This window comes from Phragmites australis, chromosome 18 (genome assembly GCF_958298935.1).
Source record: "Phragmites australis chromosome 18, lpPhrAust1.1, whole genome shotgun sequence".
NCBI classification, from domain to species: domain Eukaryota; kingdom Viridiplantae; phylum Streptophyta; class Magnoliopsida; order Poales; family Poaceae; genus Phragmites; species Phragmites australis.
The window spans coordinates 11194284-11207915 of record NC_084938.1 but is presented as its reverse complement, the minus strand read 5'-3'; positions in this window follow the sequence as shown (position 1 = coordinate 11207915).

Here is a 13632-nt window from a genome sequence, read left to right as displayed (position 1 = left end):
AGCCTCATGAACATAGGATGTCATATCCAATGTTTGAACCTTTCCAACCCAAGTCATTTGTCGATCTTTTGCAAATGTTTTTGAAATACGCTACTTTATTGTTATTCAAGCATGCATTTTCATTGTCATTTTCTTATTCGATGCATTCTCGACTTATTTAGAGAGCGACACGCCAACTATCCAAGTGATTGAAGGCGACATTGAACCGCCAAAGCTTTGTGAGTGTTGTGCAGGATGTGTCATGCAGGCACTGGAGTAGCAAGGCAAGCATCTAAGCATATCTCACCTTATAATTTGGATCATGTGGAGTCTAAACTGATAAGTTATAGCTTATGTAAGTTATGCATGTTAGCATTCCAATGTTTGGTTGTATGGGTAGAACCTATGTTGCTACATTACTTCTACCTTGAATTGTTGATGATTCCTATCTGTTGGAGCAAGAGATCATCTTGCCCCAACAAGTACGATGAGAGTTTCTTCTAAGGAGGAGACTCAAGCTTGGAGACAAACTTTGAGAGGAAGGAACACCACAAATGTATTGATAGTAGAAAAATGGATCGGTCTAGTGGGAGTATCATGGCGTGATTTAGTCTTTGGGCACCTCTGTGTCCAGTGTCTTTCCTTGAGCGTTCTCCTGTGACCTCCTCCCCCCAGATAACCATGACCACCTATTTATAGGGTGGTGCGTAGCTTAGTGTACAAGTTATCATGATGTACAAATATCTAGGACCTGATCGAATTACTAGGCCTTTTCCGAGATAACTACTTTTTACCCTATATTGAATATAAATATCTACCGTAGTAACTATTGTGGTGTCTGCCCCTTGAGGGGTGAGCTGGTGGCCAATTACAGCCCGGCGCTGCTCTGCTGGGGGTGTCAGAATGACCTTCGTCGCGCAAGGGTGTCAGGATCAGCACCACTTGCACCGGCATTAATCGCTTGTCACCTCACGTCAGGTTGGTTGCAGGGGTGTTCTTTCTTCCCTGATATTGTCTCCGGGGACCTACTGCATCTTTAGGCTTTGGAAAGCTGCACAGGCATCGGAGGGGTGGACCAAATGGGTCCACAACCTCCAGGGGCCAGGCCGAAGGCTCTGGAGGGACTTTGTCACACCCGGTTTTAACGGCCAAAACCAGATGCGGCTTATGTGTGCCCAGAATGTTCAACACGCATAAGGACGTCACAGGTGAAGTAACAAAAGAAATACTTATATTAAATAAACGTTAAACTCTTACAGCAATTGACATATATTGTCTTCTATGAAGATATCCGCAGCGGAACAGAAGCACTGGTGCTCAACAACACCGCAGGCAACCGACCGGGAGACACGCGCCTAGAACGTCACAATCTCGTCTTGATAACCTTCAACATCTTCACTCACTGAGCAGCAGCATACATGTCGCATGGTGTAGGGAAAATAGCAAGTGTGAGCACATAGAGTACTCAGCAAGTGTGAAAAAGATAATGATATGCAGGCTTATATCAAGAATAGGCTAACAAATGGTATTTTTATGTAAATGCGAGTAATGAAAACATATTTGGACTCAAAAGCATTAAGAAATTATTAAATAAATGTAACCCAAACAATTCAGCATCCATCATACAAAGCTCCCCACCTTGCACACCATAACCTTCTAGTACTCCTTGTACGATAACCAAAACCATCTAGTACTCCCTGTACCAGAACCATAACCACAACCATCTAGCACTCCCTGTACCAGAACCATAACCACAACCATCTAGTACTCCCTGTACCAGAACCATAACCACAACTAAACCCATAACCACAACCCACTAATCATGTGAGGATCCAAGTCTCTCATATCCGTGAGCACGGCTGTTATAACAGTTTTACACTCTGCAGAGGTTGTCCAGCTTTCCCCACGAGTCAGTGAATTCCATGTTGCTGTGTTCACAAAACACTTAACACACGCCAGTGGTGTGCCGCCAAGAATCACTGCATGATATTTACCACTAACCAGAGACTAATCCAGTATGTGTCTGCCCACTAGGTTTCACCGCCAGGCTTTACGCAAGCTAAGCTCCTACCCAGAAGCCCCCTTTTGTGCTGACGCAACATACACTGGATAAACTCTAATTAGTATATCACACCTTACCCATATCAGCCTCGTGGTTGGTACGTTACTTCTTGGGTTGTCGCTCCACGAACCAGTCCTTACTTAGGTTACTTGAGCAAACACTAAACCAACATCTTGACCAAGACAATCATCAAAACTACTTTGCTCAAGGCCTAAGGTTCCATGTTGCTAGACCATTAACAAATTAACCATCAATGTTGTATATGTTTATTAGTCAAGATTATGACACTTCTTGACATCCCAAAAGCATGGCTAAGCAATCTACCCATAAAAGACATCTAACCATAAACCATCTAGGTTCCAAGGGATGATAAGAAAAAATCTAGGGACAACCCTAACATAGGTGATGAGCAATGTTGGCCTGATCTTTCGATAGGTAACGATAAGTCGGTGGGTGGAGAACTCGACGTTGATGATCCAAAGTCTTCAACCCGAACAGATCTTCTCCTTGCAATCACTACACCACAGCTCCGTTGGTTATCAACCGTGTCGCGCGGTTGACCTCGCAAAGAAGGCTCAATCCCTGCAAGCGTACCGAGAACACAAGCAAAAACGTAGAAGATGCAATCTAAAATATTACGAATAGAACTCAAGCACTCGAAGTTGGGGTTCCACAAACACTTGCGGCGGCCTAGTCGGTCCGGAACAAGAGTGAAAATCTCATAATCTGTGTGTAGATCAATATCTAAGCAAAATCCAACCCTAATTAGGGTCACGGCTACTGTATATAAAAGACTAGAGTCGGCCAAGGACCCCTGGATGAGTCCCTAATGGACTCCAACACGTTACACGGCCCAACGGCCCAAAATATGGTGGCGCAGCACCCTGACAGATTCTGGACGTCCACTTGTTTCGACGATTCCTGTTGACTCAGAAAGAATTTGGACATGGGACCAGTCCCGTTGGAAAGCCTATCTCCTTAGCTTTCCAACCATGTGTAGAACGTCGAAAACGGAGTCCGTATGCGTCCTGGGCGACGATTTTAGTGGAGACTGATCCTGGACTCCGAAATGGACTCGAACTTGATTGGACCTCCACCTTGGCTTGGGCGCCCTTGCTGTTCTTCTCCCGTGTTCCTAAGTAACAATACATCACAATTATTCAATAGCATCCCTTCCTTATCAAAATAATAAGGAACACTAAGGAACGAGCTCACCTCATGATTTAGTTGACGTGCACGAGCTCGTGTCAATGGACCTATTGTTGGAGGAATACTCGGTGTGTGTATATCCGAAAGAGTGATGTCCTCATTATCCTCCTCCTCTTGAATTGGAGTCGTCCTCGACACAATAACATCTTCTTCTCCCAAGTAAGGCTTTAAATCTGAAATGTTAAATGTGGGACTAACCCCATAATCTGCAGGCAACTCAAGCTTATATGCATTATCATTGATCTTTTCCACAATTTTAAAAGGACCATCAGCTCGAGGCAGCAATTTAGACTTTCTCAAATCAGGAAACCTATCTTTGCGCAAATATAACCACACAAGATCACCAATTTCAAAAGTAATATGTTTCCGACCTTAGCTATCATAAGTTCTGTACTTCTCATTCATCTTTTCAATATTTTCCTTAGTCAACTCATGCAATTTCAGAATCAAATCAGCACATGCCTTAGCATCAAAATTCAATTTCTCGGATGTTGGTAAAGGAAGTAAATCAATAGGGGCACAGGGGTTAAAACCATACACTACCTGAAACGGACTTACCTTGATGGTGGAGTGAACTAATCTGTTGTAAGCGAACTCAATATGGGGTAGACACTCTTCCCACATCCTCAAATTTTTCTTCAAAACAGCCCGCAACATGGTGGATAATGTGCGGTTCACAACCTCCGTTTGTCCGTCGGTTTGAGGATGACATGTCGTCGAAAACAGCAGCTTTGTCCCAAGTTTATTCCAAAGTGTCCTCCAAAAGTGGCTCAAAAATTTTGCATCACGATCCGAAACAATAGTGTTAGGCACTCCATGCAAGCGAATGATTTCCCTGAAAAACAAATTAGCTATGTTTGTAGCATCATCGCTCTTGTGACAAGGTATAAAATGTGCCATTTTTGAAAAACAATCCACAACGACAAATATACTATCCCTCCCCCTCTTGGTCCTAGGCAATCCTAAAACAAAATCCAAAGAAATATCCTCCCAAGGCACACTAGGAACAGGAAGAGGCATATAAAGTCCATATGGGTTCAAGCGAGACTTAGCTTTATTGCAAGTAGTGCAGCGTACCACGTAGCGCTCGATGTCGCGCCTCATCTTAGGCCAAAAGAAGTGAGCAGTCAGTACATCCTCGGTCTTCTTCACTCTAAAATGTCCCATCAAACCACCTCCATGCGCTTCCTGCAAGAACAATAGGCGAATAGAGCTAGCTGGGATGTATAGCCTGTTAGCACGGTATAGTAATCCATCATTCAGCACATATTTATTCCAAGTTCTTCCTTCTTTATAATTTTCAAAAACATCTTTAAAGTCCAAATCAGTAGCATATAATCCTTTAATTGTTTCTAAACCAAAAAACCTATGATCAAGTTGGGACAGCATGGTATAACGTCTAGATAACGCATCTGCAATGACATTGTCTTTACCTTTCTTGTGTTTAATGATATAAGTAAATGACTCTATAAATTCAACCCATTTAGCATGACGTTTGTTCAGTTTGGCTTGGCTTCTAATATGTTTCAAAGCTTCATGATCAGAATGAATAATAAACTCCTTCGACCAAAGATAATGTTGCCATGTTTCTAAAACTCGCACTAAAGCATACAACTCCTTATCATAAGTCGAATAATTAAGAGATGGCCCATTCAATTTCTCACTAAAATAAGCAACGGGTTTACCTCCTTGTAGTAGCACTCCTCCAATTCCAATGCCGCTAGCATCACATTCTAACTCAAAAGTCTTACCAAAGTCCGGAAGTTGGAGTAGAGGTGCATGCGTAAGCTTATCTTTCAGCGTATTAAAAGCTTGTTCTTGTGTTGGCCCCCATTGGAACGGAACGTCCTTCTTTGTCAACTCATTGAGTGGGGCAGCAATGGTGCTGAAATATCTCACAAAACGCCGATAGAACCCTACAAGGCCATGAAAGCTTCTCACTTGTGTGATAGTCCCAAGGGTCGGCCAGCTCTTGATGGCTTCAATTTTAGCTTCATCCACTTCAATTCCCTGTGGAGTAACAACATAACCAAGAAAAGCAACTCTATTCGTGCAAAAAGTGCACTTGTCAAGGTTAGCAAACAAACGTGCCTCTCTCAAAGCAGTAAAAACAGCACGTAGATGATCAATGTGTTCTTCATGTGACTTGCTATAGATCAAAATATCATCAAAGTACACCACCACAAATCTTCCTATGAAAGCACGTAAAACATCATTCATCAATCTCATGAAAGTGCTAGGTGCATTAATTAAACCAAAAGGCATCACTAACCACTCATATAGACCGAACTTAGTTTTGAAAGCAGTTTTCCATTCATCTTCCAATTTCATTCTTATTTGGTGGTAACCACTACGCAAGTCAATCTTCGTGAAAATAATAGAACCACTCAACTCATCAAGCATGTCATCTAGCCTAGGAATAGGGTGACGATACCTTATTGTGATATTATTAATGGCTCTACAATCAACACACATGCGCCATGTACCATCTTTCTTAGGAACCAAAAGAACAGGAACAGAACAAGGACTAAGGCTCTCTCGTACGTACCCATGGTCCAAAAGGTCTTGGACTTGTCGCTGAATTTCCTTAGTCTCCTCTGGATTGGTCCTATATGCAGCGTGGTTTGGCAAAGTTGCTCCCGGGATCAAATCTATTTGGTACTCTATCCCTCTCAATGGTGGCAGCCTCGGGGGTATCTCAGCTGGAAAGACATCCTTATACTCCTGCAAAAGGTTAGTGACAGCAGGAGGCAAAGATCTAGGTATATCATCAATTGAAAATAAAACCTCTTTGCATACTAAAGCATAGCACAAAGTATCATTATCTTGAATTTCAGCAAGATCAGATTTAGTAGCAAGCATAACACCACCCTTTAACTTAATACCTTCGGACCTAGGTGTGTTCTTCTCTTTCTTAGGTGGAAAAACAGATTGAGCTACTTGCTGATTTTCAGATTCGAAAACACGTTCTTTCTTTTCTTTTTCAGCTAAAGCTTTATCACATTGCACAATTTCAGTAGGTGTCAAAGGAAGCAAAGAGATTTTCTTTCCCTTGTGCATGAGAGAGTATTTATTACTTCTACCGTGGTGTGTAGCATCGGTATCAAATTCCCAAGGACGGCCTAACAAAAGTGAACATGCTTGCATAGGCACTACATCAAAATCAGCATAATCATGGTAGGAACCAATAGAAAAATCTACTCTCGCAGATTGTGTTACCTTAACCTTACCGCTGTTATTGAACCACTGAATGTAGTATGGATGAGGATGTGCACGTGTTGGCAAGGAAAGATTCTTCACAAGATTGAAGCTCAAGAGGTTGTTGCAACTCCCGCCATCAATTATGGTACGAACACGTGCATCTTTGACAATGAGGAATGTCTGGAACAGATTATGGCGTTGTAGCTGCTCCGCTTGCCCCATTTGAGAACTCAAAACTAGCTTCACAATGAAGGTGCGTGCTGCATAACTCTCCGTGGCAGCGGTACCACTAATCTCCTCCCCCTCACTATCCATGTCATGATCGGCTGCAAGATTAGCTACAAATGCATATTCTTCCTCGACATCACTATGACTAACATATCCACCATCTGCTGTTGCGGAGTATGCTCGCTGGCTCGGGCAATCCTTCATGACGTGGCCAAAACCTTGGCAGTGACGGCACACAATGCCCGTTATACGACCCGTGGTAGCTGCACCTGAAGAAGAGCTTGGCATTAGATCCTGCGAAACAGTAGATTTGCTCACCTCACGTGATGGTTGTGGTGCTCCTGCTGTACGCGCCCGAGTGTTAGAGGAGGGGGCAGCAGATCGTGTAGATGTAGAAGGGAATGTTGTTGCTTGTCCCGGTGGTACTCGTGAAGTAGATGTACTCCCAAAATTGTTCCGCAATTTCTGCACCTGTTGTCGACCCTGCAGTTCTTTTTCTGCCAAGATAGCAAAATGGAACAACCTATTGGTAGTATTGTAATCTTTATAATCAACAAGGTCCTGAATTTCACGTCTCAACCCGGAGTAAAAACGAATCATGGTATCCTCATCATCCTCTTGTATACTACAACGAAGCATAGCAATTTGAAGCTCTTGATAGTAATCATGCACAGATTTAGAACCATGATTTAAGCGCTGCAATTTCTTTTTCAATTCACGTGTATAATCAGGAGGAATAAATCTATTGCGCATGGAACGCTTTAGTGTAGGCCATGATTTAGGTTCTAAGCCACTAGAAACTAAACCATTCCACCAAATAATAGCATAATTCATGAACTCACAAGTGGCTAGTCTAACTCTATGCATTTCAGGATCCATATGAGAACTATACTTTTGATCAACCGTCATTTCCCAATTCAAATAAGCATCAGCATCATATGCACCATCAAAAGGAGGCATTGAAAACTTAATCTTAGAATAAGGATCATCGTGACCGTTGCGATTAACATTATTACCTCCGTTACCTTGACTACGTTGTTGTTGGTCACGACGTAATTGTTCAGCACGAGGACGTTGCTCAGCACGCGCATCTTGCCCAACAAAAACCTCATCATCTTCTTGGTCACCATTATTAGTATCATCATCATCATGTGAATGGTCATCATCCTATGGTGGCTGTCGCAACTCAAGGTCGTTGACTCGCGTGACGAGGTTAGCAATGCTTGTTCTAATGTCTGTCAATAGCCTAGTATGATCCTGTAATGCTTTGTTGAGTTCTTCCTTGGACACACAATCCTTAAAATCCGACGGAGAGCCATCACCTGACATGGTTAGTAGAAAACAAAGGACAACACAATATTATCCCTATCAACAACTAGGTTGTGGAAGGTGGAATCATACACACTCAAGCGTCTTACCACGCTCTTACAAATGTTCTTACCAACGCAGCAAGGAGGAACAACCGGTGACGAGTCTGAAAGCGTGGGATGATTGCAAGAGTGAACCTGTTCGGATCAAAGGAGGTGGAGCTTGGAAGGCACAATATGGTAGCAATGATTAGCTATAACTGTAATCAGAAGAGCAAAGCTAAATAAGTGTCCAAAGTATGAATCACAGTTGCTGGTCTATCACATGTCCCTAGTCCTAGCACAACAGCTGAAACAAAGCTAAAAAAGATGATCAGAGAAAGACACAGCAAATAGCACAATGATCTGGGTGTTCTCTATGTGCTCCTCTTTTTTGTCTTTTAGCACTAGTAGGAATCACAATTTTTTTTTCGTATTTTTCTGATATTTTTTTCTGAACTAGGAGCACACAAGAAATAACCACAGAAATTTTCAGCTCAAACGGATGCAAGATGTGGCCTATAGAAAATCAAGCATGTTCTCTGAAAAGCGTGCGGAAACTTCACGGCTCGAATACTCAATCTTCCAAGCCGAATTTGGGAAAAAAAAATTGGCGGAACTTGGCAAAGCTAGGGAGCAACGGATGTAACTTTTTCTGTAGATGTCCGTGAAAAAAAAATTGCCTGATTCCGAGTCCGTATGAGAAAGTTATGGCCGCTTTACTGAACTCCTGTCGAGTTAGGGTTTTTTTTCAAAGCACCTCTTGCAGAAATTGGCCTCTTTAAGGTATTGCAAGCAATAGGATCGTGAGATGAATAAGGAGGGTAGCGGTGGCAGGGCAATTGATACAAGGCGGCTTGCGACCTATCTAGGGTTGGCGTGGCGGAAAATAACACAAGGCGTCTCGCGGTGGCAAATCGAGTAATGTGGTGGCTCGACTTGTTTGTGGGGATGGTGGCGATGGGATAGCGGCGTGATCAAAAACAGCATGGAGCGTTGACTAAAGACTAAGAACACGACTCTAAAACTAGCAACAAGACTCGACCACGGACACAAACTCAACAACGCGCAATTGAAAACAAAAATTGCAAAGGCACGAAGGGTTCTAGGGCAGCGAAAATTGACGGAATTTTTTTGGCTTTTTTTGGACTCTAGGTAATGAAAAACAGACTAATCTAAAGGGGAAAACTAAATTACCTAACGGGCAACTGAAAATTTGATACCAGTTGATGAGCAATGTTGGCCTGATCTTCCGATAGGTAGCGATAAGTCGGTGGGTGGAGAACTCGACATTGATGATCCAAAGGCTTCGACCCGAACAGATCTTCTCCTTACAATCACTATACCACAGCTCTGTTGGTTATCAACCGTGTCACGCGGTTGACCTTGCCAAGAAGGCTCAATCACTACAAGCGTACCGAGAACACAAGCAAGAACGTAGAAGATGCAATCTGAAATATTGCGAATAGAATTCAAGCACTCGAAGTTGGGGTTCCACAAACACTTGCGGCGGCCTAATCGGTCCGGAACAAGAGCGAAAATCTCACAATCTGTGTGTAGATCAATATCTAAGCAAAACCCAACCCTAATTAGGGCGGCGGCTACTGTATATAAAATACTAGGGTCGGACAAGGACCCCTGGATGAGTCCCTAATGGACTCCAACACGTTACACAGCCCAACGGCCCAAAATATGGAGGCGCAGCACCTTGATAGATTCTGGACGTCCAATTGTTTCGATTATTTCTGTTGACTCAGAAAGAATTTGGACATGGTACCAGTCCCATTGGAAAGCTTATCTCCTTAGCTTTCCAACCATGTGTAGAACGTCGAAAACGGAGTCCGTATGCGTCCTGGGCGACGATTTTAGTGCAGGCTGGTCCTGGACTCCGAAACGGACTCGAACTTGATTGGACCTCCACCTTGGCTTGGGCGCCCTTGCTGTTCTTCTCCTGTGTTCCTAAGTAACAATACATCATAATTATTCAGTAGCATCCCATTCTTATCAAAATATAAAGGAACACTAAGGAACGAGCTCACCTCATGATTTAGTTGACGTGCACGAGCTCGTGTCAATGGACCTATTGTTGGAGGAATACTTGGTGTGTGTGTATCCGAAAGAGTGATGTCCTCATCAATAGGTGACTATCCATCATATTGATAAACATTGCATGCAATTTTGTAAAACATAGGTTCAAGATGATATAGGACACTTGCCTTCTTCCCAATGCTGCTCAGTGTTGTCAAAATCTTGGTCTTGAAGTCCCTCGAAGTGCTCCGAAACATTATCAACTAATCGCGAGAACTACCGACAAACAACACAAAGCAAACACTAAGAACAACATACCAAACATTATTAAAACACTTTAAAAACACTATGATTGGATAGGGAAAATTTTAGAAACATTTAGACATAAGAATCGTCTAAATCAGAGTTAAGATGAAAAGAGAATAGCTTTCGGGAGATGGATTAGACTGAAAAGGAAATGCTGATTTTTCCGGAACTATCTTCCTATAGGAAAGGCATTATTGCACAATCACTGTGTCAGGCTTGATAACATCCTTATGCAAGATTCAAGAAGTGTATGGCAGACTAGACTTCGCTGACTAGGGTAAGGAGACTGATGTGGTCCTGACTTGGCATGCTATGCAAGTAATATCTTGGATTAAAGAAGGGATACACTGAGATCTAGTATCGACCACCTATGATGGATCAAAAAGGCCGAAGGTTGCGCTTTTAGGTTAAGGATACTACTAGTTACTCTATGTAGCGGTGGTGGTTCGGGTTTCGTCGAAGATGGCGATAGGGCATGTGGCTATAGACATCGATGTCGGCTTCAGTGGTGTTTCAGTGGTTGGTTTTGGAATGGATCATCCGAGATAGCGGCAAAACAGCGATGACTGCTTCTAGGTTTGGTGGCGACCGCGAACAGATGCAGGAACAAAGATGCTCGTGTTCCAGGAGATTGACTATGAAATTTGAGAAACCGTTTGAATAGAGATGTTCATATATCCCGGGAACACAATGCTATGGCATGGAATTTGGGTAGATCATCCACTGGGAGGAAGAACGATCAGCATAGCTGAGACGGCCGATGGTTGCGATGTGCTGTGGTTGGGAAGAGCATCCTAGTCGTGTCGCTGCATAAACGTGGATGGGCTCCTAGGGTAACATAGAAGATTCTATGGGATACGCCGTGACGTGGTTGGTGTATCCATACGGCTTTCGGATTGACAGAGAACGTGAATGCAAATCCAGTGCACGCGCAGAACGAGTCCAGAAACCGGACAGTGGGTATGTTGACCTTGATTTCGATAGTTTGGCTGCTCTATTGGCCGACCTGGTTGGTGAGGGCGTGGGGAACATCATGGGACATGCACCGGTGAAAAGGCTTGGTGATTTGACCTTTGGTCGGTTGGGAACATCAATGCCAATCGGCTACAGCACGGTTGTCTCACGGCTGTCCGCGACGGCGATGATAGTGGTGGTGTAGATCGGGCTATGGCTGGGGCTAGAGCTTGGCTAGCGACTTATTATGATGCTAAAATAGTAGTAAGGGAGGAGAAGAAGGGGTCCTCACATTGCTTTGATGGCCGAGAAAGGAGGATTCACGGAGAAGACGACGTAGCGCATCACGGGCGGCGGCGGCAGCGGCTCCGGCGAACGGCAGCGCTCCGGCGACACACGGATATGGCAGCAGCGACTTATAGGGCCTGGGGGCATGGAATAGAGTTAGGAAAGGGCGTGCAACTCATATATATTGGGCTAGGGGCGGCTGGTTGAGGTGGAGTCCAAACCAAACACGAATCGGATTCGAGTTCGAGTTAGTTACGATTTCCTTTTTCGCAGCTCTGTATTCCGAGGATGATATCTCTATTGTCCAGACTCCAAATTGGACGTTTCTTGATTTTACATTGTAGTACTCGAAAATATATACAACTTTGGTAGTCATTGGAACTTCTGAAAATGCCATCTTGATTTCCAAAAATGTAACAGAAGATAAACTGTTTGAACTCAGACTTCTCTGGGCAGCACTGATTTCGGGGGCTATAACTCCTAGCTCCATTATCCAAAAGAGGACTTCCATAGGTTCAAATCGAAGCCCTCGACGCGACCTACAACTTTGGTATTGTCAATATTTGCATTTGAGGCTGTTTTGAACTCCGAAACGTCTTGAGAAGATGAGGCTGTCCAGGACTCCGCGAAAATTTGCAGATTTCGTGGATCCTTTGTTGGGCCATCTAGAAGACTTGGCTAAGGGTTTGGACTTGAGCAAGATTGAGCTCAAAAATACTTTAGGTATATCTAGGGTTTAGATAAGAAAAATTTGCAGAGAAATTTGAAAAGGGTTTAAATTTGAATTGTGTTCGGAGTGAATTTAAGAGAAACGAAAAAGATGAGGTTGAACAAGAATAAGACTAGATAAGGAATTTGAATTTGGATTTGGGTAGAATTTGAGAAATAGGAGAGATTAACTTTAAACAAGGATTTGGATAAGATTTGATTTGACCTGAGGTGCACGCGCAGAACGAGTTCAAACACCGGACAGCGGGTATGTCGACCTTGATTTCGATAGTTTGGCTGCTCTACTGGCCGACCTGGTTGGTGAGGGCGTGGGGAACATCATGGGACATGCACCGGTGAAAGGGCTTGGTGATTTGACCTTTGGTCGGTCGGGAACATCGATGCCAATCGGCTACAGCGCGGTTGTCTCACGGTTGTCCACGACGGCGACGACAGTGGCGGTGTAGATCGGGCTTTGGCTAGGGCTAGAGCTTGGCTAGCGACTTATTATGATGCTAAAATAGTAGTAAGGGAGGAGAAGAAGGGGTCCTCACATTGCTTTGATGGCCAAGAAAGGAGGATTCGCGGAGAAGACGACGCAGCGCGTCACAGGCGGCGGCGCTCTGGCGACACACGGATATGGCAGCAGCGACTTATAGGGCCTGCGGGCATGGAATAGATGTAGGAAAGGGCGTGCAACTTATATATATCGGGCTAGGGGCGGCTGGTTGAGGTGGAGTCCAAACCAAACACGAATCGAATTCGAGTTCGAGATGGTTATGATTTCCTTTTCGCAGCTCTGTATTCCGAGGATGATATCTCTATTATCCGGACTCCAAATTGGACGTTTCTTGATTTTACATTGTATTACTCGAAAATATCTACAACTTTGGTAGTCATTGGAACTTCTGAAAATGCCATCTTGATTTTTAAAAATGTATCACAAGATAAACTGTTTGAACTCAGACCTCTCTGCGCAGCACTGATTTCGGAGGCTATAACTCCTAGCTCCATTATCCAAAAGAGGACTTCCATAGGTTCAAATCGAAGCTCTCGACGCAACCTACAACTTTGGTATTGTCAATATTTGCATTTGAGGCTGTTTTGAACTCAAAACATCATGAGAAGATGAGGCTGTCCAGGACTCCGCGAAAATTTGCAGATTTCGTGGATCCTTTGTTGGGCCATCTAGAAGACTTGGCTAAGGGTTTGGACTTGAGCAAGATTGAGCCCAAAGACACTTTAGGTATATCTAGGGTTTAGATAAGAAAAATTTGCAGAGAAATTTGAAAAGGGTTTAAATTTGAATTGTGTTCGGAGTGA